Genomic DNA, 16,441 nt, shown 5'->3' on the forward strand with positions numbered 1-16,441 from the left:
TTTTTAAATAATTATCTCCATCCTAGTTTCCTTAAAAATAATAATAAATTCTAGTTGTTTCGTATTATTATTATTATGTGCACGAAATTAAAAGTTTTTCGTTACTTGTTTAATAGGTTTGCTTGAGATGGCAAGAATTTAACATGAAAATTCAATGATAACATAAATACAAAGGAACTTGGACACCTTTGTGAAGAAAAAAAAATTCTACAATAAAAAAGCCAACTAATTAAGAATATAACTTTAAGAATTTTTATATTTACTATTTAATGAAAAGTTATTTAATACAAAAATGTGGAAAATCATGTTTATACCCTACTATTTTTATAATTCTATCTAGATAATGTGAATGCTAAAGCTTGTGTACTCTCTACGTTTGCTTAGTATGGAAACATATCATTATATATTGGTTGTGATAATATGAATTGTGATATTTGAAAGCTTGACTCATAAATATTCTCACCTTTGCTGAAGCCTATATAAACCCAACATATGCAACCAATTTCTTGCAAGTTCAAAAGCAGAAGACAAAGAAGATGGTGTACAATGTATCGTTCATTGACCATGTGATCAGGATGGTGGGTCGTCCTCTAAAACTATACTGGAGGATATTTGTGCGTAAGGATTTTTGCCTCCATGGCTAGTGGCTGCGAAGTGTTGTTGTCCTTGGTATATCACCAGACTAATGGTGGCTAATTCAATAAAAGTGCATTTGGCTAAGTTCTTTCCTTTTCTTTCTTTTTAGTTTTTGGTATTGATTGTAGTACATGCATTTCTTTGCATTAATAAGATAATCTCTCTCTCTCTCTCTCTCTCTATGGGCAATGCCATTGTGTTTAATTCGTCAAACCATTTTGTTTTTGTTTTTTCACCTCAAATAGACTGTGCTTGTTAATTTTGTTATGTTAATTAAATTGTAGGACTCCCTAGTCCCATAGGGAAAAATGTAAAAAATATTGAGAAACAATCATTTTGAATTTCCAAATTTTTAAATATGTGAGAGTTCTTTGACTTTTCTCTCTAGAGCAAAATTTGTTAATGAACCCTCATATATCATATTGTCATAGTCCAACTCTCACATGCTTGAAATTAAGAACTATTTGGTGAGCTGATCATTTCTTCCTAGGGTTTTTTTTTTAATAATAAATTTCCTGTTGAGTAACACTTCCATGTCACCGAAGGAATTATTGCAATTTTATATTTCTGCTTAAATTTGGAAGATCTACATATACAATATTGGGTCAGTTTCTACAGCCAAAGAGGTCCTCTATGTATAATATTTACATGGATGTGTCTCCTCTTGCAGTTTGTCTATTTCAAATTCATTTTGAGATTTCCAACTATCAGACAATCACAGTTTTCACTGCTCTTGAAGTTGCTATTGTGCAAAAACAATGTATATATTAGAACCAAGAATTAAAAGCAATGGCCAAATAATAATAAGTACCAAAAAAAAAAAAAAAGTAGCAATAAACTACATGGGATAAACACAAAGTATATACTATCAAACTTGGCTTAGCAACAGTCCAAAGTGATAGAAAATCTCTAAAAAGTGCAGAGAATTCAGGAGCCCATGTAACGCAGGTCAAATCATATGACCATTTTGCTTAAGAGTCAATCTTGTATTTTTCCTTGTGCTACCTTCCAGTGTGAATGAAAGTATACACCTAGCCTGCACAATCAACTTCACTGCAAATGTCCAAGCCATCTTAGATGATGCTCATCTTATATTGTCTATTTGAAGCTATCTTTAGCTACTCACAAATGTATCAGATGTCATTCAATCCATTGTAGTGTTATCAATCATCACATTCACAAACTTATTTCATGGACATATATAATAGCCTAGCATTTGGTACTATCAAACTGAAATGGACTCATATCCCTAACATAATGATGAGGTATAGAAAGTGTAGTATTGGTACACCAACTTCACCATCAACTTCTCCACAAAGCCTATCACCACCTTCGAAATCAGCCCTTTAATTGGCTTCGACTCCACCCCCACTGTTAGTGTATAGATTAGGCTAGATTAGCCCATTGGGCTTAGCCCAGTATATTACTTGTACTGCATATATACCTAGCCTATATAAGGCTCTCTTTTGTACATTGTTTTATACACATCAATATACAAACTATTCAGTCATTCTCTCTCACTTTATATTGTTAACATGGTATCAGAGCCATTCCTTTGACTTCTTGGTTCTTGTGGACTTCTCCGACGTTCTTCCGCTGCCCTCGCCTTCATCCAGTAGTCACTATCAGAAGCAAGTCACCGCCGTCACGCCCACAGCCCCTAAAACACTCAGATTTCGTCAGTTTTGTTGATCAAACTGCCAAAGCCAAGGCACAGATTGACAGATCATCTGATCCCGAGCAAAACCCAACAAAAATCTGCCAGAAAAAACCTTCCACCGCCGCCATGCGCCTTCTGAAGTTTCTGCCTCACGAGCACGCACCGCCACGCGCCGTCACGTGCCGTCTCTCCTTTCACGTGCCAGTCCACGCGCCTCACGCTCCAGTCACGCGCCCTACACGCGCCTACTCCGTTTCACGTACTGCCACGTTAGCCCTAGGGTGATGTCACCCTACCACGTCAGCACACCGTTAGCATCCTAAGCTATTGACCGAGCCATTGACTTTGACCAGACCGTTGACCGTTGACTTTGACCAAAGTCAAAATTTTTCAACAGGACTTGTCTTGCTCAGTTTTTGCGTAGATTCTGATTTTGGGCTCCGTTTATGCATTTGAGGTCTCTAAATCTCATTTTTTGGTCATTTTTCTTCATTATGGCTCAACAAAATGAACGAGACATCATACGTCCTATCACCATTATGTTGGATGGTCCTACTAGCTATCATGCATGGTCTCAGAATATGACTGTTTTTCTCAAGGGTCGTAAACTGTGGAGATATGTGACTGGTTCAATTCCTAAGCTAGTACCAAACCCTAAGTCCAAAGTCACAGTTGCTGAAGAGTCTTCCACGACTACTGTTGCAACAGATGATTATGAAGATCGCCTAGAGGAATGGGAGAGTATTCAGAGTAAGATCTTGTCTTGTTTTATTAATACCTCTATTCCCTCCATTCATAATCTTCTTCCTCGTCTTGAGACTACTGAGGCTGCTTGGAAGTTTTTGGCCGATCGCTATAATTGTACTAATGATTCAAGCTTGGAGTTCCACATTGAATCAAAACTTTATCAAATGCGCCAAGAGACAGGTCATCTATTTCTGATTTTTATTCTCAGACTTCTACTATGTGGGAACAACTCTCTGCTGCAGATCCTCCACTAGTGTGTTCTAAGGACATTGAGCTCTTTGTCAAATATCGGGATCGCGTAATTTATGCACTTCATGATGGGTTTGCGTGAGGATTTTGAGCCTACTAGGGCTTCTCTGCTTAGTCAGTCTCCTACTCCTTCTCTTGATGCTGCAGTCAAGGAGCTCATTTCTGAGGAGAACCGTCGGCCTACTCATCACATGTCATCATCTGATCATGTATTGGCTACACCATCTCCACAGCCTCCCATTGCTGCATTCACTGCTCCTCCACGAATAAACTCTGGGCATCCCACCTCTCAGTCTTCCAAAGGTACTTGCTGTGAGTTTTGCCGTGCTAAAGGCCATGACATCTCAGTTTGTCGCAAACTGCAGAAATTTGTGCAAGAGCAGAATAAAGCTTCTCTTCCTCGGGCAGCTGCTGTATGTCCTTCAGATCCATCGGTTCCTACAGGTCCATCTTTGACTTCCTCACTTACTACGGCTGATATTGAGGCAGTTGTTCAATAGGTTTTATCCCGCACTTCCACTGCCCTTTCTGTCACCTCAGGTAAACAACCTTGGTTTTTTGATACTGCATGTTGTAACCATATGACTCCTGATGAATCCCAATTTTCTGATAAGGCACCCTTAGAACATCCAATCACCATTTACATTGCTGATGGAACTCCTATGCCTGTTAGTCATAAAGGAACAATCTCTTCTCCTTGTTTATCCCTTAGTGACACTTTTCATATCCCAAAGTTATCCCTCAATTTGCTTTCTGTTGGTCAACTTTGTGAATTAGGCGTAGATCTTCTCTTTACTAATCATGGTGTGGATGTGCAGGATCCCCGGATAGGTCAAGTGCTTGGGATAGGCCGTAAGGTTGGTCGCATGTTTGAGGTTCATGACTTGAAGATTCCTTCACAAGTTGTTTCTGCAGCTGCTGCCACTACCACCTCCTCACATGATCTATGGCATGCTCGTCTTGGTCATCCATCCTTATCTCGTCTTCAGTTGTTAGCTTCTCAAGGTCATTTAGGTTCAGTTCAGTTTCAAAAATTTAATTGTACTTCCTGTCATTTTGGCAAACAAACAAAATTGCCCTTTAATAATAGTGACTCATTTTCTTCTGCACCCTTTGATCTTATACATTCTGATATTTGGGGTCCTGCACCTGTTCCTACTGAGGGGGGATCTAGATATTTTGTCATATTTGTGGATGATATACTTGGATTTATCTGCTTCATCATAGGTCTGAACTTGTGTCTATTTACCAAACATTTCATAAAATGATTGAAACACAGTTCAATCGCACCGTCAAAGTTTTTCGATTAGATAATGCTCAAGAATATAATGATAAATCTTTCCTATCCTTTTTAGACAATCATGGTACACTTACTCAGCGGTCTTGTCCTTACATCTCTCAACAAAATGGTTGTGCAGAACGAAAACATCGTCACATTCTTGATGTTGTTCGCACCCTTCTCATTTCTGCCTCTCTTCCTGAGCGCTTTTGGGGTGAGGCTGCACTCACTGCTGTATACACCATTAATCGTATCCCTTCACCAACTACACACAACAAATCACCATTTGAGCTTCTCTATGGTCAAACCCCTGACTACTCCTCTCTTCGGGTTTTTGGTTGTGCTTGCTTTGTCTCTCTTCCTCCTCATGAACGAACAAAGCTCCAACCTCGTGCTCGACTCTGTTGTTTCCTTGGTTATGGTGTAACTCAGAAGGGGTTTCGCTGCTATGATCCCATTTCTCATCGTCTTTGTGTCTCCCGACATGTTGAGTTTTGGGAACATCGTCCTTTTACGAGTCTTCAGTAGTTTCCTACATCCTCTTCCTCTAAGTCTCCCATTTTTACTGATCTTTTCCTCCCTCTCTATCCTGAACTTGTGGAGGATTCTTCAACATCGGCTGCCTCTCCAGACGACTCATCTCTGGTTCTGTCCCTGGCATATGACCCGCCTGTCTTGGATCCTGTGGCACCGCCCTCTCTTGAGTCTCCTGATGGTCCTGAACTTCGTCGTTCCACTCGGGTAAGAATTCCTCCCCCTTATCTCTCTGATTATCACTGCTCTTTTGCCCTTGCCACCCTCTATGAACCTCACACCTATCGTGAGGCCCATACTGACCCTCTTTGGCAGCAAGCTATGAATGATGAACTAGATGCCCTTCATAAAAATCACAATTGGGATATGGTTGATTTGCCTCCTGGTCAGGGTGTAGTAGGTTATAGGTGGGTTTACAAGATCAAGACCAAGGCTGATGGATCTGTTGAACGATAAAAGGCTCGCCTAGTTGCCAAGGGCTTTACCCAAGAGTATGGCATTGATTATGAGGAAACATTTGCTCCTGTTGCTCGCCTTACATCTGTCAGGTGTCTCATTGCTGTGGCTGCTGTTAGCCGTTGGCCTCTTTATCAAATGGATGTGAAGAATGCTTTCCTCAATGGAGACCTTCAAGAAGAAGTGTACATGCAACCACCCTTTGGCTATCCACATTCAGGCAGTCAAGTTTGTCGCCTTCGCCGTGCTCTTTATGGCCTCAAGCAGGCTCCTCGAGCTTGGTTTGAAAAGTTCAGCTTAGTTGTTGCTCAGCAGGGTTTCACTCCGAGTCCTTATGACACTGCTCTCTTCGTCCGAAGATCCTCTGCTGGTATCACTCTTATTCTTCTCTATGTTGATGATATGATTATTACTAGAGATGATTCTGCAGGTATCCGCTCTCTCCAGCACTTCCTTAGTCAGCATTTTGAGATGAAAGATTTGGGTACTTTCAGCTATTTTCTTGGGCTTGAGGTTACCTCATCCTTTGATGAATACTATCTTTCTCAAGCTAAATATGCTTCTGATCTTCTCTCCAAAGCCGGTATCACTGATAACAAGACTGTTTCCACTCCTTTGGAATACAATGCAAAGCTCACACCCTTGGATGGTGAACCTATATCTGATGCTACTCGCTATCGTCGGTTGGTTGGTAGTCTGATCTATCTCACTGTTACTTGTCCAGATATTTCACATGCCGTGGGTATGGTTAGTAAATTCATGGATGCCCCTCGTTCTGTCCACTATGCTGCTGTTCTTCGGATTCTCCGATATGTCAAGGGTACACATCATGGTCTACACTACTCCTCTCGGTCTTCTCTTGAGCTTCATACTTATTCAGATGCGGACTGGGCAGGTGATCCGACTGATCGATGCTCTATCACAGGTTTCTGTTTCCTGTTGGGTACTTCTCTTGTCTCATGGCGTAGCAAAAAGTAGGATGTTGTTTCCCGTTCCAGTACTGAGGTTGAGTATCGTGCCCTTGCCGACACTACTTGCGAGCTTGTCTGGCTTCGCTGGCTCTTGGCTGATATGGATGCTCCACAGCCCGCTGCTACTCCTCTTTATTGTGACAATCGTAGTGCTATCTACATTGCTCATAATGATGTCTTCCACGAACGCACCAAGTACATTGAGATCGACTGCCACATCACTCGCCAGCATCTCAAGAAAGGCAATCTCAAGTTGTTCTCCATCTCATCTGCTGACCAGCCTGCTGATATCTTCACCAAGTCTCACCCACCTGGTCGTCTTCGAGATCTTATATTCAAACTCCAGTTGGCTTCCTCCTTGCCACCTGGAGTTTGAGGGGGGATGTTAGTGTATAGATTAGCCCATTGAGCTTAGCCTAGTATATTACTTGTACTATACTTATATTACTTGTACTGCACACATACCTAGCCTATATAAAGGCTCTCTTTTGTACATTGTTTCACACACATTAATATACTGACTATTCAGTCATTCTCTCTCTCTTTATATTGTTAACACTCTAAATACTAAAGAATTATCTATTGGATCTTCCATTGGGTGAACAGTGTTTATAAAGAAGTATTCTTATTTATTTATTTCTGCATGGATTGCAAATATGCCAAAGTGATAATTTTCCATTTGAGGTTCTTCAGAAAACCATTCGAACTGAATTTGCTGATTGTACTGTGATCACTGTGGCTCAGTAGCTCACAGGATACCTACAGTGATGGATTGCACGATGGTTCTCGCTATTAGTGATGGTGAGTCACATACATTACTTCAAGCCTTTTCTATAGAATATACCGTGTGTTTTTGCACCAGAATCGTCTATTTTTCAGTGGATGCCATTCATTATGTTAATGTTTAATAGTTTCTAAAGTTTTTAATCCTAAATTTCTTAACGAAGCTGTTGTTTTAGACATAATAATTAGTTAGATCTGACTTCACAATGTTTACAGTACAGAGAAGGCAATTCACTTTTCACTTCACATTGTGCAGATGAGTCATGTTGTACTTGTCCACTTCTTTGACAATGTGTCAACTGTATGTGCAGTATGCATTTTATGGAAGGATCTGAAGTTAATAATGTATTCAATTAAGTAACAAAAACCCATATATAAAAACTGTGATATCTAATAGAGATGCATGAAGCAATAATTTTGGCATCAAAACGTTATTTTTCAATGTTCTGAAGGAAATGTCTCTATTCTGCTTCAGGAAAACTAGTGGAATATGATGAACCAATGAAGTTAATGAAGACAGAAGGTTCCCTGTTTGGGCAGCTTGTCAAGGAATACTGGTCTAATCTTCAGACTGCATAATGACATTGTACCTAGCAAATTAGGCTTTTGTGGCTCTGGCTTGGTACCTTCAAACTCAAAGCAATGGGAGGAAAATAAGTTTATTTAGTATAATTAACATTATACAAGACAGAACAATGAGAGAAACCTGAACTATTGGAAACTACCCACTTCTAGTTAGAATATGTCAATTTTTTTTCACAGCTGGCTGTGTAATTTGACATCCTGATTAATACTAGAAAGCAAATTATAGACATCTTTACAGATATTTCTTTAAAGATATTATGATGAGCTCTATGTTCCTCTCCCTTCACATGTGATTTATACATGCATTCCCGGCTAAGCTAAGAACAAGAACGTGCAAAAATTTTCACTCAGATGAGATGAGCTCTATGTTCCTCTCCCTCCACATGTGATTTATACATGCATTCCTGGCTAATCTAAGAACAAGAACATGCAAAAATTTTCACTCAGATGAGATTAGCCCTGTTAAATGCATCCTTCAACTTTCCAAATTAATACTATTGATAATAATTTTACTGATAACAATCAGATCTTTTATAGTTATATGTCCTCCTTTACATGCACTTATATCTCCATTGTTTGGTACACCTGCACTACCATAGATTGAGTTTTTCTTCTTTTCCTCTTTTTCTTTCAAAATAATATCAATTATATAATTTCTATTACTTTTTTTCTTTTCTTTGAGGTAATTGAGTGCTGTAAGTAATTGGATGACAAGTTTTCTGTATAATCATATAATTCTATTTTGTATAAAACACACAGATTGAAGAGCAAAGAGAAAACAAAAAGATGAAGCTTGAAAGTGATTCACTAGGACATGTTACTCCATTTGCCAAAGCCAGATTCTTTATAGGACTTATTAATCTTCTTAGTAGGGTGATCCAGAATACAACTATCCTGACTCACACAAATCCGGTCCCTCTCCATACTCCGGTATGTACCATGCGTCACATTAGGCTTTGCAGCCATAATACTGTTCCAAACGAAAGAAGTATTAGGACAGTCCACAGCTTCCAAAAAATGACACCTTGGAAAATATCAAGCTTTTCAAAACATTTGTAGAGAAGATAGTAATAACCTCCAACCCCTACTTGGCCATAAGCATTGCTAAGTTGAAGGACCTCAAATCATGAAATCCCATGCCTCATTGTTATTTTGGAACCACACACGCATAACCCAAATAGGCCCACGTGGCACAACAGTCGCACTTAAACTGATGCTGAGGAAACCTCAACAGCTTTAAATCCTCTGTTGTTCTCCCTAGTTTAACCTCTACTATGTCTATTGCCCACAAAAACAATAACCCTAAATCCCAAATTTAGGGCCTAATTTGGGGATTTTTATTCTCTAGCAATAATTTCTTTCAATTGATTGTTAAATCAAGTAATTGAGATCCCGAATTGAAATTTTGAGCCATTAATTAGGCTGAATTGTGGCTGTTAGTGAATTATTAAAGATTTTAAGTTTTAGGGTTAGGGTTACAACTTACGTTCCTAATATGGGGATTTTTATGTTCCAGCTATTATCTCATTAAATTGAATGCTGTTGAAAGAAATTATGATTCTTAACTAAAGATTGGAACTCTCAATTTGGTCAGATTCTGACCATATTATAATGATCTATCAAATAGGGGTATTTAGAAATTAAACTTATAACATTAAATTAAGGGTTTTCATTCTAAAAAGGATTTCACCAGATTGGCAGTGGCACTAAATAATATGTAACTATAGGGCATCTAAATAGGGGTTGTGATAGTATATGGGTGAAATCTTAATATATTTAAGACTAATCAAAGAATTAAAAATGTTAAGGTTATGACTTGGCCAAATTTTGGGGGTTTTGATCATTTGAATGTTTTTCTATCAAAAAGTGTTCATATGAAATCGACGCATCCAATTACAAGTATGAACCTTCAATTTGATGAGAGATGAACTAAAATTTATGATTTACTCATTTTTGGATTATAATTGAAAGGGGCTTTTCCTTAAATTGGGGTTTTGTCATCCAAGTATAATTTTTCAAAATAAGCTACACCTACATGAAATTGAAGGTTCTAATTGGCTTCTTGCATGTCCAATGATGGCTATTTATGTTTTTATTCGATTTAATTTAAGAATCCTAAGGTTTTTTTTTTTTTTTTTTTATAATCAAAGAATTTTAATAATTATTTATCAAAATAACACTATTTTGACATAGTTCCCAAATAGCATTTTCATAAAATCATATTTTGTAGAGATGAGATCAAGGGCTGAAATCATCCCTTCAAGAGACAATTTTTGCCCTTATTATGATATGACAAAGATAATGTGCTCATTTTTTTAACATTGTGGATTTTTTTTTTTTTGGATGAATTTAACTTTGTGGATTTGAAATTTGGAGATTTGTTTTGTTAGGACATATGTGATTCATGGTAGGAACATATGTCACAAGACATATTTTACTTGTAATTGGATAGATCTAGGATGTGTTTAATACTTCAAGAAACATGTTGTTCAAGTCTAGTATTAAAGCCATGGATTGCTTTCCGGGAAGGTTCCCCCCAGGCTTTTTATTGTTAAACTAGTTTGATTCATTGGTTTTTCTAGGTCATCATATTTTGTTTTATTTACTTTTCCGCTGCATTCATTATTGACATGATATTGATGTTTGTTTGTTTTAACAAGTTTTATTCATAATAAATCTAATTAACAACTTGGATTTAAAACTTGTTAATTATATCAACTAGGGTCTATATTTCCCAACATGTTTTTTCGGGACTAAGGATTGGTTATTGTTCTTGCAATAGTTTAAGAAGTAACATAGTTTTGGTACTCTCTTAGTTGAGGTGTTTTGAGAGGACGAATTCAAAATAGATGGAATATGCATAAACTTGGGTTAATTAAAGCTAAAGTTTGGGGTTAGTGAATTAATTTGTGTAATTCATTTTATTAGTTTGATCTTCAGGTGTCATAACTTTGAAATTTTGGTAATTCATTAGTTTGATCTTGAGGTGTCATAACATTGAAATATTGGTAATTAGTGAGACTATTGGCGGTAGGTTACCATTCCCCTTAGCTACTGATATTTTTACTTCAAACATGTTGTTTTGTTGAAAGAAATAGTTATTATTTCTCATTATGAAATTTATTGTTGATTTTTTTATGAAAAAAAAAAATCAGAATATATTGTAATGTAATTTTTTTTTCCTCGATAGATACAAACAAACTAACAATTGGTTTTTAATGTATAACGTAGAATTGTTAAAATAATGATAAAAAATATATATAATTTTTTTAGGCTGTGATTAATATCACCCAGAATCTCATAATGGTATTTCTTTCCGATTTATTGGTGAACATTTCTAATAAAATTTACTAAAATTGTATATTAGTTGATGCAATTATTGATTATTAGCTCTTTTTTTCTACTCTAATTTTTTAAGGGAAACTTTTGCAAATTCAGGCATTTTAAAAGTTTTGAAATATTTTTTCATATGAAAGTCGTGAAATTCACAAAATTGTGTTAGAAATCTTTTTTTTTTTTTTTAATTATTATAAAACTAAAATTCAATATAGAAGACTATTGACAAAGTTAAGTGGTTCTCTTTCAACTTATTTGGTTTCAAAATATTGAAAAAGTAGACTAAAGATTAACTTTTTACATTTTATTATATAGTCTAATTTGCTTATTAATAAAAATCCCACATATTGCACTAGAGTCATGCACATATGTAAAAAAAAAAAAAAAAAAAAGGAGTAGCATAGGTAAACAAATTATGAGTGAAATAAGGATGACTCAAGAAGCAGCCATTAGGTCAAGAAAGGAGGATGAGGAGTTGCAGAGGAGCACCAAGAAAGTCAAGGAGGCTCACTACGCTATCACCTCTCCAAGGGCAGAGGAAAGAAGAACCTCCTACAAGGAGAGGCTCACTGGTGAGATCCTTAGTGCATACGAAGAGGCTTTCAGTTTTGAGTATGGAATGGAGACCGAAGTTGAATCTGACAATGAGAGCTCCGACCTTGCAGCTGGTATAGTAGCAGTGAACCTGTCTGGAGCAAGGAAGGCCAATATCAGAGCGCAATGGACAAACGCACCGATAGTCAAGGTAGTTGGAAAAACGGTGGGAAATTAGTTCCTCTCATCTCGCATCATGAGTCTATAGAAGCCTGTCGGAAGGCTAGTTTGTGTGGACCTAGAGAAGGACTTTTTTCTAGTTCATTTTTCCCTGAAAGAAGACTACGAAAGGGTGTTAAAGGATGGTCCTTGGTTCATTGGAGGGCACTACCTATCCCTTAGGAACTGGGAGCCGAATTTCAAGCCATCTACTGTTTCACCCATCGCTATGTGGGTTCATTTGCCGGAGCTTCCCATTGAGTATTATGAACCTTCGATATTGTGAGACCTCGGTCAGGCCATTGGTCCAGTCTTAAGGATTGATGCCCACACTGCAACGGAGTCTAGGGGGCGTTTCGCCAGGATATTTGTTCAAATAAATTTTGATAAGCCTCTTATTAAACTCATCAAGATCGGCGGTATAGAACAGCCGATGCAATATCAAGGCATCAACTCTCTATGTTTTTCTTGCGGCTGTGTTGGTCACAAAATGGAATGTTGTCCATACACGACTAGGGCATCAAAGAGGAGGGACGATGGCATAGTTGAAGCCTTGAAGGTGAAAACTCAGCAGCTAAAGATGATACTCCCTCTCACAAGGAGACCTATGGGCCCTGGGTCCTTGTTTCACGAAAAAAGAAAGTCAATAGGAAAGAAAAGAAAGACCCAGCCCAAGCCCCCTCTTTTAGTTCGGCTTCACTCCCAAGAGCCTAACCCACAAACCACGCCAAAAGCCCAACTTCCCTTCGGTCTGCCTCACCAAGACCTACAGAGAAAGAAAATACACATAATCCTTGATTTTTTCAGGAGGATAGTACGCTTGTGGCAGATCACACTAACTTGGCAAAAGGAAAAAGGGATCCTAGCACCTCCTTAACACCGATTCACACTAGGACCAAGTCTCGAAGTCCACAACTCAACCAGAAAATGCATAGTGCCCCAGAATTGAAAAAAAAAAAATTAATAACAAAAAACTCTCAGGGAGACACACGGAAGTTTTATAATACTTTCGAAATCAGTCTAGCTGATCCGATTGTGTTTAAAGCAGGAAGCTCCATGGAAGCTCGCTCAAATTCATTGCCCGATATGGACATGTTTAATCGCGACGTCGACGATTGGTGAGGGATTACGATCTCTGATTATATGGGGAATATGGAAGCCTTGGTTGCAACGGCGTCCTTGAATGTCTCCAAAGCAGAATTAAAGCACATTAACCCCAAACTCAGGCCTCCTAAGGAGGGCAACAGAGTGCACTCGAGCCCAAAAGAAGCCCACAGGGAGGAACTTATGGCACAAGATGTGGACCTTAATGATCCACGGCATGAAAATGATGAGGTGGATAACGAGGGAATGCAGATTGAAGATGGAGGTGAGCCCTCTATCTCTGAGTAAATTGCTCTACCCTGTCTCTTATCTTTTTCTTTTATAATAAATATTGTTATCTGGAATTGTCGAGGTGCTCTTAACCCCTCCTTTCAAAGTTTTGTTAATGATATGACTCAAATTCACTCCCTTGCTATTATGGTCATTACTGAAACTAAAATAAGTGGTCCTAAAGCAAAGGAGATTACAAATAGGCTTCTTTTTTACGGGGCAATTCATGCTAATAATTTCGGCTTCATTGGTGGTCTCTGGGTTCTTTAGGACTCAACCCGAGTGGAAGTTTCCAAACTCGCTTCCATAGAACAAGAGATTCATGTAGTAGTAAAGGACCTCTCTTCTAACATATCATGGTTAATGTCTGCTATCTACGCTAGTCCCAGATTGGTAGAGTGGCAGTTATTGTTGATAGGCCGGCCAATAACGAATTGACCTCTTGTGATGAATTAACCAATTAATTAGCCAAGTTAATTAATTAATTCAATTAGTATACAATAAGCGTGGTAGCACAAAAAAATCACCAACTAAATTTATATGCAATAGAAAATAAAATGACACGGTGATTTGTTTACGAATGGAAAAAACTTACACGGCAAAAATCTCATCGAGTGATTTTAAGGTCACCACTTCCGAGAATCTACTATTATCATAATAAGTGGTTACAAGTAAAGGAATCTCAGTACCTTATACCAACCTACAGTTGAACCCTTACCCTAATACCCAATTGGACTTGTTCTGTAGTGACAATCTCTCATTTTCAATGCACGGCTCCCAATACGTGACTAACTAATCGATGCACGGATCCAAGTACGTGACTAACCACCAACTTAAGAAGGATGTTAGCAACAAAGTTCTTCAATTCATCAACACGATGAAGATCATGAAGCTTCTTGGTTACAAAACCCTACAGCGTACAAACGCAGCAGCTTCTTGAAGAGAAAGATGAACTAGAGCAAATTGTCTCTGGTTCACAATATGCTTGTGAAAAACTTTTGCATTGATGTGCATCAACTGTGACGACCCTTAAAACAATCCTTATATATGTTTAGGGTTGTGAGAAAAGAAAGCCCAAACATCTATACACAGATTGGATGAAAATCAGAATTGAAAATCTAATTTTTATAAATCTCAATAGATAGGGTATCTATCAAGCAGCTGTCGAGCATTAGGCAAAGGCTACCTTTTAAACCTTGGTAAATGCTATCTGTCGAGCTAGCTGTCGAGTTTTAAAATCCAGCACTTCTTCACTTAATTCTTGAACAGACTTGCATGGCTTTAACATTTGGACTTGAACTCTTGTTCCTTGAAGTATTAAACACATCCTAAATCTACACAATTACAAGTAAAGTGTGTTTTGTCAAAGGATTAACCAATTCTATATCGACATATGTTCCTAACATGATTCACAAATGTCTTAACAATTGTGGGATAATTTAATTAAGGTAGCAAAGCTACATGCTCTTCCCTGGATTATGGCGAGTGATTTCAATGAGGTGCTCATTGGAGAAGATAAATTCGGTGGTCAACTGGTTAATATTTCTAGAGCTATTAATTTCCAAGAGTGTTTGAATGCTTGTGGTATGATTGATTTGGGTTTTTCTGGTCCTCGGTTCACTTGGACTAACCGTCGACCCCTCACCCAACTTATCCAGGAGAGGATTGATAGGGTGTTCGTCAACACGGCCTAGAATGTTTTATACCCAGAAGCCTGCGTCTGTCACTTGGAAAGATCTCATTCAGATCACAGTCCCGTTGTCTTGTCCTTAAGGTATGATCACAGGTTTCACTACCCCTGGCCATTTAGGTTTCAACCAATGTGGCTCTCTTATCCCTCATTTCTTGGCTTGGTCAGAGAGGCATGGTCAGGGCCTTCCGACCTTCCTTCTGCCATTGCCTCATTCACAACCAAAGCCTAAAAATGGAATAAAGACCACTTTGGGAATATCATTCACCAGAAGAGGAGAATTTGTGCTAGGCTCAAAGGGGTGCAAACATCCCTAGGGAATAATCCAAGCAATTTCTTAATTGATCTCGAGAAGTCCTTGCTTCAAGAGTTGTCAAGTATAGAAAATCTAGAAGCTGAGTTCTAGAGTATGAAATCTAGAATTTCATGGGTGGTTGAGGGGGATAGAAATACGACTTTTTTTTCATAATTTAGCTCTGATTCGGAGAAGAAGAAATCGCATCACCAGCATGAGAGATCGAACAGGAAACTAGTTGAATGGGGAGCAAGCTATTGCTGACTTCATTAGGCAAGGTTTTCAGGATCTTTTAACTACATCTTATGACAGTGCCACTTGGGAGATTGGCAACCCCCTTTTTGGAGATGTAGTTTAAAAGCTGAGGATATAATCAAGCTTGACCTTCTTGTCACTGACGAGGAAATATTTGATGCTTTATGATCCCTTAAACCTTATAAAGCCCTAGAACCTAATGGACTTCATGGAGGATTTTTCCATCGCTTCTGGTTGGTAATGGGTGACTTGGTCAAGGCTGAAGTCAAATAGATTTTCAATACTGGAAAAATTCCCGACTACCTAAACCGAACTCTTATTACTCTCATTCCCAAATGCAACAGCCCGGAATCCCTCAACAATTATCACCCCATCGGTCTATGCAACACAGTTTATAAGGTCATAACATTAATCGTGGCCCGCATCCGCCCAACCTTGACTTACTTAATTTCCCCCTTCCAAACAGCTTTTGCTCCTAAATGGATGGGTGTTGATAATGCAATCATTGTGCAAGAGTTAGTTCATTCCATGTCAAAAAAGAAAGGTAGGGAAGGATGCATGGTGATTAAGATTGATTTGGAAAAAGCTTATGATTGCCTTGAATGGAGCTTCATTAAAGATACTATCTCCCTTTTCAAGTTCCCGAGTCACCTTACTTCTCTAATCATAAGCTGCGTCTCTTCCTCCACCGTATCTGTGCTTTTCAATGGGGGTGCCCTGGACCCTTTTCAACCATCTAGGGGCATAAGGCAAGGGGACCCCCTCTTTCCCTACTTGTTTATATTATGTATGGAAATCTTGGGGGCCATTATTACTAAAAAATGCGAAGCTAAGTTGT

The sequence above is a fragment of the Quercus suber genome, unplaced genomic scaffold, assembly GCF_002906115.3.
Source record: "Quercus suber isolate HL8 unplaced genomic scaffold, Cork oak 2.0 scaffold_158, whole genome shotgun sequence".
NCBI lineage: Eukaryota > Viridiplantae > Streptophyta > Magnoliopsida > Fagales > Fagaceae > Quercus > Quercus suber.